Raw genomic sequence first — 15,593 nt, 5'->3', positions numbered from 1 at the left:
GCAGGGCAAATCCATTAGTCCCGGTTCAGTCACGAACCGGGACCCATGGGGCATTGGTCCCGGTTCGTGAGCCCAGGGGGGCGGCCGGGGCCTCGTGGGCATTGGTCCCGGTTCGTCTGGACCTTTTGGTCCCGATTGGTGGGACGAACCGGGACCAATGGGTCTGGCTCCTGGCCCACCACCATTGGTCCCGGTTGGTGGCTTGAACCGGGACCAAAGGCTCCCCTTTAGTCTCGGCTCATGCCACCAACCGGTACCAATGAGGTGCCTATATATACCCCCTCGCGTAAGAGCAGAGCACACTGCTCTGTTTTTTCTGGCCGCCGAGGGGGAGAGGGCTTGGTGGTGCTCTAGCTCACCTCCTATGCACACAAGGTGTTCGATGGAATGCCCGAGCCACACTACTTAAGTTTTCTCCTCTCCAAGCTCCATTTTCCTCAATATTTGTCTAGGTTTAGCGGTCCGTCACGCCCCGTCCCCGTCTTCACCGTCGTCGATCACCCGCGCCGATCTCATCGCCGGCACCACCGTGGTGAGCCTCTTGTTCTTATCTTCTTTCTGAAAGGAAAAATATTCTTACTTGTATGTTTAGTTAGATACTTGTATTATTTTCTTACTTTTATTATTGCATCTTATATAGTGCGATGGTTTTGGTATCCGCCCCCGTCGGCCCTCGTCCTGTCTATGATTCGGATGTGGTATATATTATCTTTATAACTATTGGTTCATTTATTGTTTATGAACATTATGCCGACCAACGTGACATAGATTTTATTTATCTAGGAGGTATGTGAACCGGAAACTCCAACCGACCCTATTGTCGAGAGGTTAAATTTAGTTGAAGAAGAAAACAATTTCTTGAAGGAAAAAATAAAAAAAAATTGAGGAGGAGAAGATGATATTGGAGTTGCATGTTGCGGATGTCGTCGATGATCACAAAATCAAGATGGATGCAATGCGCTTGAAGATTAGAAAGATTAAAAAATATGCCATTCATACCGAGGCTTGGTATCATTATGCCGTTGGATCAATTGTTACCTTCGTTGCGATTATGATCGCATTTGTTTTCGCATTGAAATGTTTTACATAGTTTCAATGTATGGTTTAATTAATTAGATGCTCTGGAGAGCTATATGTTGTTAGATGAGAACTATGTATGTACTTTGGTTTAATGTGATGATGAACTTCTATTAATTTGGTCACTTAATTATCTATTCATGATGTTCTGTAATGGTTTTTGACACACTTAATTATATATAATGCACGCAGATGAACCGGCAATGGATATACGGTGACAGACACACCTCCGAGTACATTAAGGGCGTGCATGAGTTTCTCGAAGCTGCTGAGGCAAACAAGCAGAATGGTTTTATGTGTTGTCCATGCACTAATTGTGGGAATACGAAGTCTTACTCTGACCGGAAAATCCTTCACACCCACCTGCTTTACAAGGGTTTCATGCAACACTATAATGTTTGGACGAGGCACGGAGAAATAGGGGTTATGATGGAAGACGGCGAAGAAGAAGAGTATGATGACAACTATGTGCCCCCTGAATACGGTGATGCTGCAACGGGAGGAGCTGGTGAAGATCAAGAGGAACCAGACGATGTGCCCAATGATGCTGCAACGGGTGAAGCTGCTGAAGATTAAGAGGAACCAGACGATGTGTCCGATGATGATGATCTCCGCCGGGTCATTGTCGATGTAAGGACCCAATGCGAAAGTCAAAAGGAGAAGCTGAAGTTCGATCGCATGTTAGAGGATCACAAAAAAGGGTTGTACCCAATTGCGAAGATGGCAACACAAAGCTCGGTACCGTACTGGAATTGCTGTAGTGGAAGGCAGAGAATGTTGTGCCTGACAAAAGATTTGAGAAGCTACTGAAAATATTGAAGACAAAGCTTCCAAAGGATAACGAATTGCCCGACAGTACATACGCAGCAAAGAAGGTCGTATGCCCTCTAGGATTGGAGGTGCAGAAGATACATGCATGCCCTAATGACTGCATCCTCTACCGCGGTGCATACAAGGATCTGAACGCATGCCCGGTATGCGGTGCATTGCGGTATAAGATCAGACGAGATGACCCTGGTGATGTTGACGGCGAGCCCCCCAGGAAGAGGGTTCCTGCTATGGTGGTGTGGTATGCTCCTATAATACCACGATTGAAACGACTGTTCAGAAACAAAGAGCATGCCAAGTTGATGCGATGGCACAGTGAGGACCGTAAGAAAGACGGGAAGTTGAGAGCACCCACTGACGGGTCGCAGTGGAGAAAAATCGAGAGAAAGTACTAGGTTGAGTTTGCAAGTGACCCAAGAAATGTGTGGTTTGCTTTAAGCGTGGATGGCATTAATCCTTTCAGGGAGCGGAGCAGCAATCACAACACCTGGCCGTGACTCTATGTATGTATAACCTTCCTCCTTGGATGTGCATGAAGCGGAAGTTCATTATGATGCCAATTCTCATCCAAGGCCCTAAGCAACCCGGCAACGACATTGATGTGTACCTAAGGCCATTAGTTGAAGAACTTTTACAGTTGTGGAATGGAAACGGTGTACGTGTGTGGGATGAGCACAAACAGGAGGAATTTAACCTGCACGCGTTGTTGTTTGTAACCATCAACGATTGGCCCGCTCTCAGTAACCTTTCAGGACAGACAAACAAGGGATACCACGCATGCACGCACTGCTTAGATGACATCGAAAGTATATACCTGGACAGATGCAGGAAGAATGTGTACCTGGGCCATCGTCGATTTCTCCCGACCAACCATCAATGTCGAAAGAAAGGCAAGCATTTCAAAGGCAAGGCAGATCACCGGAAGAAGCCTGCCATGCTGAAAGAACATGCGGTGTCCCCATGTTTGGTTTTGGTAATTAACGACAATCTCTATGGACTAATGGTTGCCTTGAGTTATATTTGAAGAGTTTGTCCATAGGCTTTTCTTGGAGTCCATTTGTTGGTTTCAAGGAGAGTTCGTGATGACCAAGGTGATATTAAGGAATTATCCAAAGTTTGGTCTTGTGAGGGTTGAGCTTATTGCAAGCATGTCTTGAAGAAGAAGAGTGTGTGATCATTCATGTTACCTTCAAGACATCATCCAAATGAAGAGAGTTGGAAAGATTCAAGGTTGATCAAGACTAAGTCAAAGAGTGAATCAAGTTGATCAACACACAAAGCATAGAAGATGTACCGAGAGGGATCAAGTGATCCCGTGGTATGGTAAGCATTGTCCATCATGTTTTGTGTACTAACCCATGGTCTATGTGAGAGTTCTTTGTGGAGTTAGGTTGCGGTGTGCAAGTTCAAGTGGAGCATCACGAAGAGATCAATTGCTTGAAGCTTGTCGTCCATTGTGGTGACAATGGACTTGTGAAGATGTGCGGAAGAGTGGCTCACCCATAGTGGAGTATGGGGGAGCAATCAACTAGTCTTCATCGAGCCAATGCTATCAAGAAAGGTGGTCCATCTTGAGGAGGAGAAGATCGTCATCATCTAGCTCAAGTGGATCATGTGCAAGGCAAAGGTTTGCCCTTGATAGGTTTTCTATTTTACCGGTCTCATGGTGGTAGTTGGGAGACCGGGTTATAGGATCGTTTGCCGTACTATCAAGGGGGGCTCTCGATGAGTAGCTTGATCGTATCATTCGTAGAGAGCTCAAACCATTGCATCCTTGCATCATCTTTTTCTTGGTTCTTGCTTGGTTCTCCTTGTGTGTTTTGGAGCTTTTGGTCATCTTCTTGACAAGCTCGAGTTCATCGAAAACGGAGTTCATGTGCATCTTCTATGATGTTTTCGATGTTGGAGGTTATGCCGGTTCTTCTTTGTTGGAGGTTTCTCTCCTCTATTTGTTAGGCATACCTCCCCTGCCTCTTCTTACTATGTCGATGTTTTGATGCTACTCATCGTCTTGTATCCAACAAGCTTGAGTTTGCTCAATTCGGAGCTCATATGAAGAAGTTATGGCAGTTCTGTGGTCCCAGCGGTAGTACCGTTGTACACAGCGGTAGTACCGCTTAGTGCCACAGGCGACAGTACCGCTCGGGTGCGGTAGTACAGCCTGTGGACCCTAAGCGGTAGTACCGCTCGTTTTGCGGTAGTACCGCTCTAGTACCGCTCTTCTACTGCCGCCTCGATTTTGGGTCTTGCACTTCTCGTGTCGGATTGTGCGGCACTAGGAAGCGGCAGTGGTGCGGTAGTGCCGCTCATGAGCGGTAGTACCGCCCTACTGCGCGGCAGTACCGCTTGTGGTCCTTGCGCGGCAGTACCGTAAGTGGGGCGGTAGTACCGCTGGTAGCAGCGGTAGTACCGCTCTCACTTGCGGTAGTACCGCCCTCTGCGGGGCTGTTGGGGAGGGGGGGTAACGGTTGGATTTTCCCCCTCCTATAAAAGGGGGTCTTCTTCCCCAACAAACCCAATCCTTTGAGCTCGTGTTCTTCCCCCATTGTTGACCTTCTTTGAGCTTGCTATCTCTCAATCCCTCCATGGATTCTTGCTAGTTTCTGGGGGAAAAGAGAGAGGAGATCTAGATCCACATTTCCACCAATCACTTTCTCCTCTATGTGAGGGGAACCCTTTGGATCTAGATCTTGGAGTTCTTGGTGTTCTCCTTCTTGTTCTTCCTCTCATTTTCCTCCCTAGCATTAGTTGCTTTGGTGGGATTTGGGAGAGAAGGACTTGGGCACTCCGTGTGCCCTTGCCATTGCATTTATTGCATCGGTTTGAGTTCTCCACATGATACGTGGAAGTGAAGTTGAGAAGCTTATTACTCTTGGGTGTTTGGGCACCCTAGAGCTTGTTCCTCTTGGGTGCCTTGGCGCCCTAGACGGTTGGTGGTGTTCGGAGCTCAATCATTGTGGTGTAAAGCTCCGGGCAAGCGTCGGGGTCTCCAATTAGGTTGTGGAGATCGCCCCGAGCAATTTGACGGGTACCGGTGACCGCCCCCAAGGGTTGCCAAAGTGTACGGGTTCGGTGACCGCCCCCAAGGGTTGCCATTTGTACGGGTTCGGTGACCGCCCTCAAGGGTCCCTAAGTGGAATCACGGCATCTTGCATTGTGCGAGGGCGTGAGGAGATTACGGTGGCCCTAGTGGCTTCTTGGGGAGCATTGTGCCTCCACACCGCTCCAAACGGAGATTAGCATCCGCAAGGGTGTGAACTTCGGGATACATCATCGTCTCCGCGTGCCTCGGTTATCTCTTACCCGAGCCCTTTACTTATGCACTTTACTTTGTGATAGCCATATTGTTTCTTGTCATATATCTTGCTATCACATAGTTGTTTATCTTGCTTAGCATAAGTTGTTGGTGCACATAGGTGAGCCTAGTTGTTGTAGGTTTTGTGCTTGACAAATTAACCGCTAGGTTTATTCCGCATTTGTTCAAGCCTTAACCGTAATTATTTTAAAGCGCCTATTCACCCCCCCCCCCCTCTAGGCGACATCCACGATCTTTCACATGCGTACCGGTGATCACGTACTTGCTATGGTCAATGATTTACACGTAATCTTTGAAAAGGGTCCCGGTGGACTAGCTGTTCCGAATGACGCTGAGGGACGCGCACCCATGTGGAAGAAGAAATCTATATTCTTCGACCTACCCTACTGGAAAGACCTAGAGGTCCGCTCTTCAATCGACGTGATGCACGTGACGAAGAACCTTTGCGTGAACCTGCTAGGCTTCTTGGGCATGTATGGGAAGACAAAAGATACACCTGAGGCACGGGAGGACCTGCAACGTTGGCACGAAAAAGATGGCATGCCTCCGAAGCAGTATGAAGGTCCTGCCAGCTACACTCTTACCAAAGAAGAGAAGGAAATCTTTTTTGAATGCCTGCTCAGTATGAAGGTCCCGACTGGCTTCTCGTCGAATATAAAGGGAATAATAAATATTCCAGAGAAAAAGTTCCAGAACTTAAAGTCTCATGACTGCCACGTGATTATGATGCAACTGCTTCCGGTTGCATTGAGGGGGCTTCTACCGGAAAACGTCCGATTAGCCATTGTGAATCTATGTGCATTCCTCAATGCAATCTCTCAGAAGGTGATCGATCCAGAAATCATACCAAGGCTAAGGAGTGATGTGGCGCAATGTCTTGTCAGTTTCGACCTGGTGTTCCCACCATCCTTCTTCAATATCATGACGCACGTCCTCGTTCATCTAGTCGACGAGATTGTCATTCTGGGCCCCGTATTTCTACACAATATGTTCCCCTTTGAGAGGTTCATGGGAGTCCTAAAGAAATATGTCTGTAACCGCGCTAGGCCAGAAGGAAGCATCTACATGGGCCATCAAATAGAGGATGTCATTGGGTTTTGTGTTGACTTCATTCCTGGCCTTAAGAAGATAGGTCTCCCTAAATCGCGGTATGAGGGGAGACTGACTGGAAAAGGCACGCTAGGAGCGGACTCAATAATATGCAGGGACGGGCATTCTTGGTCTCAAGCACACTACACAGTTCTACAGAACTCTACCTTGGTGACCCCATATGTCGATGAACACAAGAACAGTCTGCGCTCCAAACACCCGGAGCAGTGTGACGACTGGATTACATGTGAACACATCAGGACTTTTGGCAGTTGGTCGGAAACACGTCTCAGAGGTGACAACACTGTTTGTGATGAGCTGTACTCGTTGTCCAGGGGACCATCTTCGACTGTATTGACTTACAAAGGATACGAGATAAATGGGAATACATTTTACACGATCGCCCAAGATCAAAAGAGCACCAACCAAAACAGCGGTGTCCGCTTTGATGCAGCAACCGAGAGGGGAAAGGACACATATTATGGTTACATAGTGGACATATGGGAACTTGACTACGGACATGATTTTAAGGTCCCTTTGTTTAAGTGCAAATGGGTCAATCTGTCAGGAGGCGGGGTACAGGTAGACCCACAGTACGGAATGACAATAGTGGATCTGAAAAATCTTGGGTACACCGACGAACCATTCATCCTAGCCAATGATGTGGCACAGGTTATCTATGTGAAGGACATGTCTACCAAACCGAGAAAAAGAAAAGATAAGGAAGCGAATACATCATACGATGAGCCAAAGCGCCACATAGTTCTTTCAGGAAAAAGGGACATCATGGGAATGGAGGGCAAGACAGACATGTCTGAAGATTATGAAAAGTTTCATGAAATTCCTCCCTTCAAAGTCAAGGCTGACCCAAGCATCCTGATAAACGATGAAGATTATCCATGGTTACGGCGCAATAAGCAAATGACACAAGCGATGAAAAAGTGAAGACTTTCTCCCGCAACTATTACTATGATACCATGCCAACTTTGTAACAGACGAGTATGATACCATTGTCCGTTTTGTACATGCACATGGTATGTGGGTGAAATTATGATATCATGCAAACTTTCAACTTTTTCATAGTTCATTTGAAATGCTTGAATGTCTTATGCATGGTTCGGCCCTCGTAATACCATTAATCCCGGTTCACTCCTTGTTAGATGAAAACTGAAATTTTGTAAGTGTTTGCTATATATACATGAAGCATTGGTCCCGGTTCGTGCCACCAACCGGGACCATAAGTCCCTTTTCAGCAGCCCAAAGGGCGGGAAGCAGCGGCCTTTGGTCCCGGTTGGTGGCACCAACCGGGACTAAAGGGTGGGCATTGGTACCGGTTGGTGCCACGAACCGGGACTAAAGGGTTGGTCCTCGTTGCGGTCAGAGTTTAGTCCCACCTCGCCAACCGAAGGGCGCTCACACCGGTTTATAAGCCCGTCCCTCTCTGCCTTGTTGAGCTCCTCTCAAAGTGAGAATAGATGCCCTTGTAGAGGGAATTTGACCTAAATTCATAGTGAATTTCTCTGAAATTCATAGAAATTTATTATGAATTTAGGTTGAATTTTCTCTATAGGCGCATCTATGCTCATTTTTTTAGTAAAATTAATCACAAACTTGTGGTTCACACAAATTTCAAAGAATTCAAATTTTAACTATTCCAATTTGAAAACTAATGGCACTAATAGAAAGTTTATATTTTTTTCTAAAACTAATGGCACTAACAGAAAGTTTATAATTTTGTTGACCTAAAAGCAAAAGGAATTAAAAAATAAAGCAAAAAACAAAAGAAAATAAATAATGCAAAAAAAACAAAAAAAACTGAAAAAAAAACTATTTTTATAGTAAAGTTAATCACAAACTTATGATTCACACAAATTTCAAAGAATTCAAATTTGAAAACTAATAGCACTAACAGAAAGTTTATAATTTTTCTGACCTAAAAGCAAAAAGAATTAAAAAATAAAGCAAAAAACAAAAGAAAATAAATAATGCAAAAAACAAACAAAAAAACTGAAAAAAAAACTATTTTTATAGTAAAGTTAATCACAAACTTATGATTCACACAAATTTCATAGAATTCAAATTTGAAAACTAATGGCACTAACAGAAAGTTTATAATTTTTATGACCTAAAAGCAAAAAGAATTAAAAAATAAAGCAAAAAACAAAAGAAAATAAATAATGCAGAAAACAAAACTGGAAAAAAATAAAAAAGTTGCCACCTATTGGGCCACCACGGCCTGAATACGACTAGAAACCCAACCTGGGCCAGGATTCAGGCCCGCAGAAGGCCCAATAGGCCCACAGACAGCACAGTGCTAGTTTAGACCCGTAAGCCTGCATTTGAGAGGAGCTCGAGTGGGCAGCCGCACCGGGGCTTATAAACCACGCCGAGCCCCTCTCAACTAGCGAGGTGGGACTAAACTTTTGGTTCGGCAGCGCAAGGCCTTTGGTCCCGGTTGGTTGCACCAACCGGGACTAAAGGGGGCATTGGTACCGGTTCGTGGCACCAACCGAGACCAATGCCCCCCCTTTAGTCCCGGTTGGTGCCACCAACTGGGACCAAAGGCCACCGCTTCCCGCCCTTTGGGCTGCTGAAAAGGGACCTTTGGTCCCGGTTGGTGGCACCAACCGGGACTAAAGGGGGCATTGGTCCCGGTTGGTGCCACGAACTGGGACTAATGCCCTTGCTATATAAGTGGGACTTATGAAAATTTCACATCTCCCTCACCAGTTTTCCCCCGACGCCGCCAGGCTGCCCAAATCGCTGCTCGCCGTCGTCGTCGTCCTCGTCGCCGTCGCCCAGCGCCCACGCGCCGCCCCGCCCCTGCTCGCGCGCGCCGCCCGCTCCCCTGCCCCCGCGCGCCGCCGCGCCCGCCCCTGCCCGCGCGCGCCGCCGCGCCCACCCTTGCTCGTCGGCGCCGTCGCCCTGCCCCTGCCCCGTCCCGCCCCCGCGCGTCGGCGCCCTCACCGCCGCCCCCGCTGTGAGAGTCGCCGCCCCGGCTCTTTTTTTTTAGTTTAATTGTTCATAGCTAGAAATATATCTGTTTTTTTATTTTTATTAGTTTAATTTTTTGTGTATATATGTGATGTTCATATGTGATGTATATGTGTATATATGTGATGTTCATATGTGATGTATTAGTTTAATTTTTATTATTTTTATTAGTTTAATTTTTATTAGAAATATATCCCTCCCGATAACTTCAACACGTGGGGGGGGTCGATATACCCCCTCCCCGATAACATTATTTTCCCGTGTATGCGTATGTCGTCGTTGTCGATATAACCCCCTCCCGATAACTTCAACACGTGGGGGGGTCGATATACCCCCTCCCCGATAACATTATTTTTCCCGTGTATGCGTATGTCGTCGTTGTCGATATAACCCCCTCCCGATAACTTCAACACGTGGGGGGTCGATATACCCCCTCCCCGATAACATTATTTTCCCGTGTATGCGTATGTCGTCGTTGTCGATATAACCCCCTCCCGATAACTTCAACACGTGGGGGGGTCGATATACCCCCTCCCCGATAACATTATTTTCCCGTGTATGCGTATGTCATCGTTGTCGATATAACCCCCTCCCGATAACTTCAACACGTGGGGGGGGGGGTCGATATACCCCCTCCCCGATAACATTATTTTCCCGTGTATGCGTATGTCATCGTTGTCGATATAACCCCCTCCCGATAACTTCAACACGTGGGGGGGTCGATATACCCCCTCCCCGATAACATTATTTTCCCGTGTATGCGTATGTCGTCGTTGTCGATATAACCCCCTCCCGATAACTTCAACACGTGGGGGGGTCGATATACCCCCTCCCCGATAACATTATTTTCCCGTGTATGCGTATGTCGTCGTTGTCGATATAACCCCCTCCCGATAACTTCAACACGGGGGGGGGGGGGTTGATATACCCCCTCCCCGATAACATTATTTTCCCATGTATGCGTATGTCGTCGTTGTCGATATAAACCCCTCCTGATAACTTCAACACGTGGGGGGGGTCGATATACCCCCTCCCCGATAACATTATTTTCCCGTGTATGTATGTCGTCGTTGACGATATAACCCCCCCCCCCCCCCGATAACTTCAACACGTGGGGGGGTCGATATACCCCCTCCCCGATAACATTATTTTCCCGTGTATGCGTATGTCGTCGTTGTTGATATAACCCCCTCCCGATAACTTCAACACGTGGGGGGTCGATATACCCCCTCCCCGATAACATTATTTTCCCGTGTATGTATGTCGTCGTTGTCGATATTACCCCATCCCGGATAACTTCGACATGAGGGGCGGTCGATATATATACCCCCTCTCGACTGTGATAACTTATACCACGGGAGCACCCCCCGACCCTCTCGCTAGGTCTACGTTTGCCACTAATATATAAACATGCTGTCATGTTTGTGTAATAATTGCCATGTTGTAATATTTGCAGAAACAATGGAGCACGGACGAGACGAGGAAGCAGAAGAGGTGTTGGGGGACATAATCTTAGCCGGAGGTGATGTCATGTCGTCGTATCTTAACGACAATGATGGTCTGGAAGAACATGGTGAAGAAGCAGGTTACGATGATCGAAGAATGGAGGAGGAAACACATGATTATGATGGCTCCGGTGACCCAATGCTGGTGCAAGAAGGAGCCCGTGTTGACGGCACCAGTGACCGAACAGAGTCCGGCCAGGTAAATATATTAGTTAAGCCTGTGCTGACTAGCTAATTGATGCATTCATTGTTTTGGTATGTACACATATTAATTAACTCTCGTCTTTCTTCTTTTTTCTAGCCCTCCGGATCGAGCACAACTTCGCTAAAGAGACGAGGCCCGAAGAAAAAGTTGCGCGCGGATGAAAGGTTTGAGATCACATCAATCGCGCGCGACGGCCAACCGATTGAACCCATCCGGACAAAGGAAGCCTTTTTTGCTCAGTGCGGGGTTCTTGTGAGGGACAAGATCCCGATCAGCATCCACCAATGGTATAAGCCTAAGAAAGAAGACCCTGAGGTGTCTTATGTGAGTGATATGCAGAAAGATGATCTTTGGACTGAGCTGAAGGCAAATTTCACCCTACCGCCAGAGGAGGATCCGGAGAAGCCAGTTATAGAGCAATTAATCAAGTCTCATGCTCTTAAGAAGATGGCAGACCTATTCAGGAGGTGGAAGAATGAGGTGAAAAGGTTTGTCGACAAAGAAGAGACACCATAATTCATCGGCAAATATGAGAAGATCAGAGATTAATGGCCCGCATTTGTGGCCCACAAGACATCGGAAAAGAGTAAGAAGATGTCGGCGACAAACAAGCAAAATGCTGTGAAGAAGAAGCTTCACCATCGCACGGGGTCAGGTGGCTACCTCAAAGCCCGGCCTAAGTGGGCCAAGGCTGAGAGGGATCTGCTTGATAAGGGATCGAACCAGAGACAATGAACTGGCCAGACCGTTGCCGGACTTGGTTCTTCGGGGCTGGCGGAACCTTGGACCCTGTATCAGGGAAGTGTCGTTGGACGGACGAGCAACTTGCAATACTCGTCAAGAAGCTTAAGTACTATATCGATGCAGCGCAGGAAGGGACGTTCATTCCAGACAGAGAGAACGACGAGCTCACAATGGCCCTCGGGAATCCTGAGCACCCTGGACGGACACGAGGCACGCCAGGCTCCGTTCCATGGAAGGATGGTTTTCCGGACGCAGGCGGTTACAAATGCCAGGAGAGGAGGAAGAAAGTGGAGCATGACCAACTGCAGGCGCTGCACGCAAGGGTGCAAGCGATAGAGGAGCGAGAAGCAAATCGCAGTAAGCGACCTGCCGAAACTACCCCCGAAGCTACCCTGCCATCTCAGCGGAGAAGCAGCCAGGCTTCCACCGAGCTGGTTCAGCCTATCTTCACGGCTCCTGCTGCTAGCTACCCCGTAGATGCAATCACGGAGTCTCAGAATTGCCACCTTATGACGCAGTGGATGCAATTGAAAGTCAAGGCGGTTGTTGGCTCTGTTGCACCTCCTGAACCTGGCGCAACTTTTCACTGCCGACCGATTCCAGAAGGATATGCTAGGGTGATGGTGGATGAAATCATAGAAGGATTTGAGGACCTCCAGCTTGACCACCCTACGGGTGAAGGGGAGACTCGGCTGGGTTCTTGTCTGAAGACTCCATGCCTATGGCGGAAGGAGCTCATCAACCTTCCGAACTGGAGGCCTCCGCCTCCTCCTCCTCCGCCGCCGAGTAAGGGCACTCCGCCTCCTCCACCGCCTCCTCCTACGGCGAGTGACGATCAGGGCACTCAGCCTCCTTCTCCGGCGCGTGGCGGCACTCCGCCTCCTTCTCCGCCTGCGCCGGCGAGCCCAAGCAGCCACCAGCCTCCTCCTTCTCCGCCTCGCCAGCAAGGGCGGAAGAGACCCGCCGCCGCCACGGCTGCTCCGGCACGTCGTACTCCTTCTCCTCCGCCTCGTAAGCAAGCACGAAAGAAGACAGCCGCAGCTGCCCCGTCTGCTCCGGCGTCTAGCAGTACAGGCAGAGGCGGGAGGCAATACAGATACGGTCCACCTCTCAAGCCTCTAGAGAAGTTACCGTACGAGAGGACCCCGGAGGAAACCGCGAAGATCGTGCGGACCGAGGTGAAGGACTTCTTTCAAGGGTTGAAAGCACAGAGAAATCCACCTCCGGAGGAGAAGGTGGATCCGGTGAAAGCAAAGCGCACTATCGATGCCCTGAGGAAACCACCAAAGTCTCCGCCGAAAACCAACTATGAGCGCATTAATGAAAAGGCATATCTTGAAGCGGAGCGATCGGGAAGTACTGTCAGTGATCAAAGGTTAAAAGACCGGCGAGCTGGGAAAGAAATTGCCCAGCTCGGAGAACAAGCGAACCAATCGTTCCCCCCGCTCAATGTGTCTAGCGACATCGTCGCTAATGCTCCGGGGATGGTGCCCGGTTATAGCAATCCTGCAGATTACCTGCCCGACGATGTACATTATGATTTGTTGGAGGTGGAGGAACACAGATACGAGTACGGGAAGCCTCTCGTCAAAGATGAAAAATCTCTAACAACGATGATGCGAAGATTCCATAATTGGTACATGAAAACCTGCAGAGAGTCTGGGGGGACGAATACTTTGTATCGGAGAATTAAAGAGGAGCACGACCTCGTCTCCGGTGATCTGTTGCCTGTTCCATTTGAGGAGTTCTTCGCGTTTTTCAATCAGAAGGCCCTCGATAAATTAACGGTCACTTGCTACTGTCTGTAAGTACTACTTTTGTCATTAAGTCTCTATATATAGCTAAGCTCTTTCATTGCATGTATTTATAATTATCCTCACTATATTATGCAATTGAAGATCGTCGAGTGCAGAAAAGCAGAAATGTATGATATTGGGTTCATTAACACCAATCTCATAGATCATTTTCAGATTAAAAAGGACGCCGCCGAGGCCGAGGCCAACTTGCTCAAATCATTAGTAATAAATCAAAACAAAGATTTAATACTCTTTCCTTACAACTCCAGGTGAGTGTTACTGTCGTGTGCATATTCGGTTTCCCTTATTACTCGAGCGAGGTTATAGTAATGTAATTGATGAGTTATGCATGCGTGCACAGCTTCCACTATATTCTCCTGGAGATTAAGCTTGAGCGGGGATTAGTAACCGTCTTAGACTCGAGACGAAAAGATCCTGAGACCTATGCGGACATGACTAAAATTCTCAACAAGTAAGTTCAATCAATCATTATCGCACCATATCGGCAACTTTTTGTTCATTTCCTGATATCTCAAGTAATAATTATTTTCTTTGTCTTGCAGGGTTTGGAAACAGTTCGCCGCACAAGCTCCGGGACTGCCGAAGGAGCTGCGATATACATACCCGAAAGTAAGTACTACTAGCTAGCTAGTTGCGCGCATCTCCCGTTGATTCTATCTAGTTTCATCAATGCCATTTATAATGCTTCATTATCAGTTTGATTGACCTCTATTTCTCGTAAAGTGCTTGTGGCAGGAACAAGGGAATGATTACTATGGATACTACGTGTGTGAGTTCATCTACAACGCGACTTGCAAAGATAAGCGGGGCTACTCTAGAAGACAATATGAAGTGCGTAAGCAATAATATTCACAATTTCATTTTATTACACCATCATTTCTGTTGAGTTTCATTCATATATATGTATTAACCCCCTTCTTCAAATTAGACGTGGGAGATGCGGAATGAACTCCTACCACAAGATCGCATTAAAGCAATTCAAGAGGAACTGGCGGGATTCTTTCTTGACCACGTCATCAATAAAGTCGGAGAATACCATGTGGAAGTTGACTTCAAATGCTACGGGATTGTATAGATCATACATATTGTATATGTATGTAGCCAGTAGTCGGATAGATAATACGAAAACTTGTTGTTCGACCAATCTCTCGGAGAAGGAGAGGTCGATCACTTCTCTCGGTATGCATGACGAACTTCTGTACTTAATGGTTTCCTTCATTTTCTTGCTAGTTAGCGTGTCGAGGGCCTCTCTATACGTATAGTACGTAGCGTCGACCAAGCACGGAGATAAGAGAGGACACTTTTCTCTATTAATTAATTATCTACCTAACACAATATATGAAACATCTTAATTAACCATACAAAACCCCCCAAATCCACCCCCCTTTCAGGAAAAAAAACCCAGCCACTGAAATGCTGACAAGTGGATGCCTATTGGTCCCGGTTGGTGCCACCAACCGGGACCAAAGGCCCTCCTACCTGGGCTCCCCGCACCGGTCACGTGGACGGCCTTTAGTCCCGGTTCGTGTAAGAACCGGGACTAAAGGACTAGGGCATTAGTAACGACCCTTTAATCCCGGTTCCAGAACCGGGACCAAAGGCTCTTATGAACCGGGACTAAAGGCCCTTTATCTACTAGTGCTCCCAACTTGGGTGGTGCTGCTGTCCCTGGCAAAGTGTCGCCTAGTTTGGTTTCAGTTTCATCAGTCTTGTTTCCCAGTTGCTGCTGCTCTGCTTCTGCTTCAGCACGCTTGGCCATTGCGTGTGCATTCGCGGCGTTGTTACAGGTAGCTCCTGAGCTTGTCTGCATGGTGTATTCCTTGATTCCATCCCGTCAGGAGATTGTCCTTGAGTTGCTTCGACGTGCATGCGTTCCTTTTTCAGTTACTGTCAAAGGCTATTCACTAGTTGTTGCTGCATACTCCACCGGATTAACAATTATATTTATTCGATAACCTAAATCCTAAAAAGTGCAGCTGCACATTTTTTTAGTCTCGAGCGCACACCCTTCGTGATCG

Source organism: Triticum aestivum, chromosome 1D (genome assembly GCF_018294505.1).
Source record: "Triticum aestivum cultivar Chinese Spring chromosome 1D, IWGSC CS RefSeq v2.1, whole genome shotgun sequence".
Lineage (NCBI taxonomy): Eukaryota > Viridiplantae > Streptophyta > Magnoliopsida > Poales > Poaceae > Triticum > Triticum aestivum.
Note: the sequence above shows the minus strand (reverse complement) of the source record.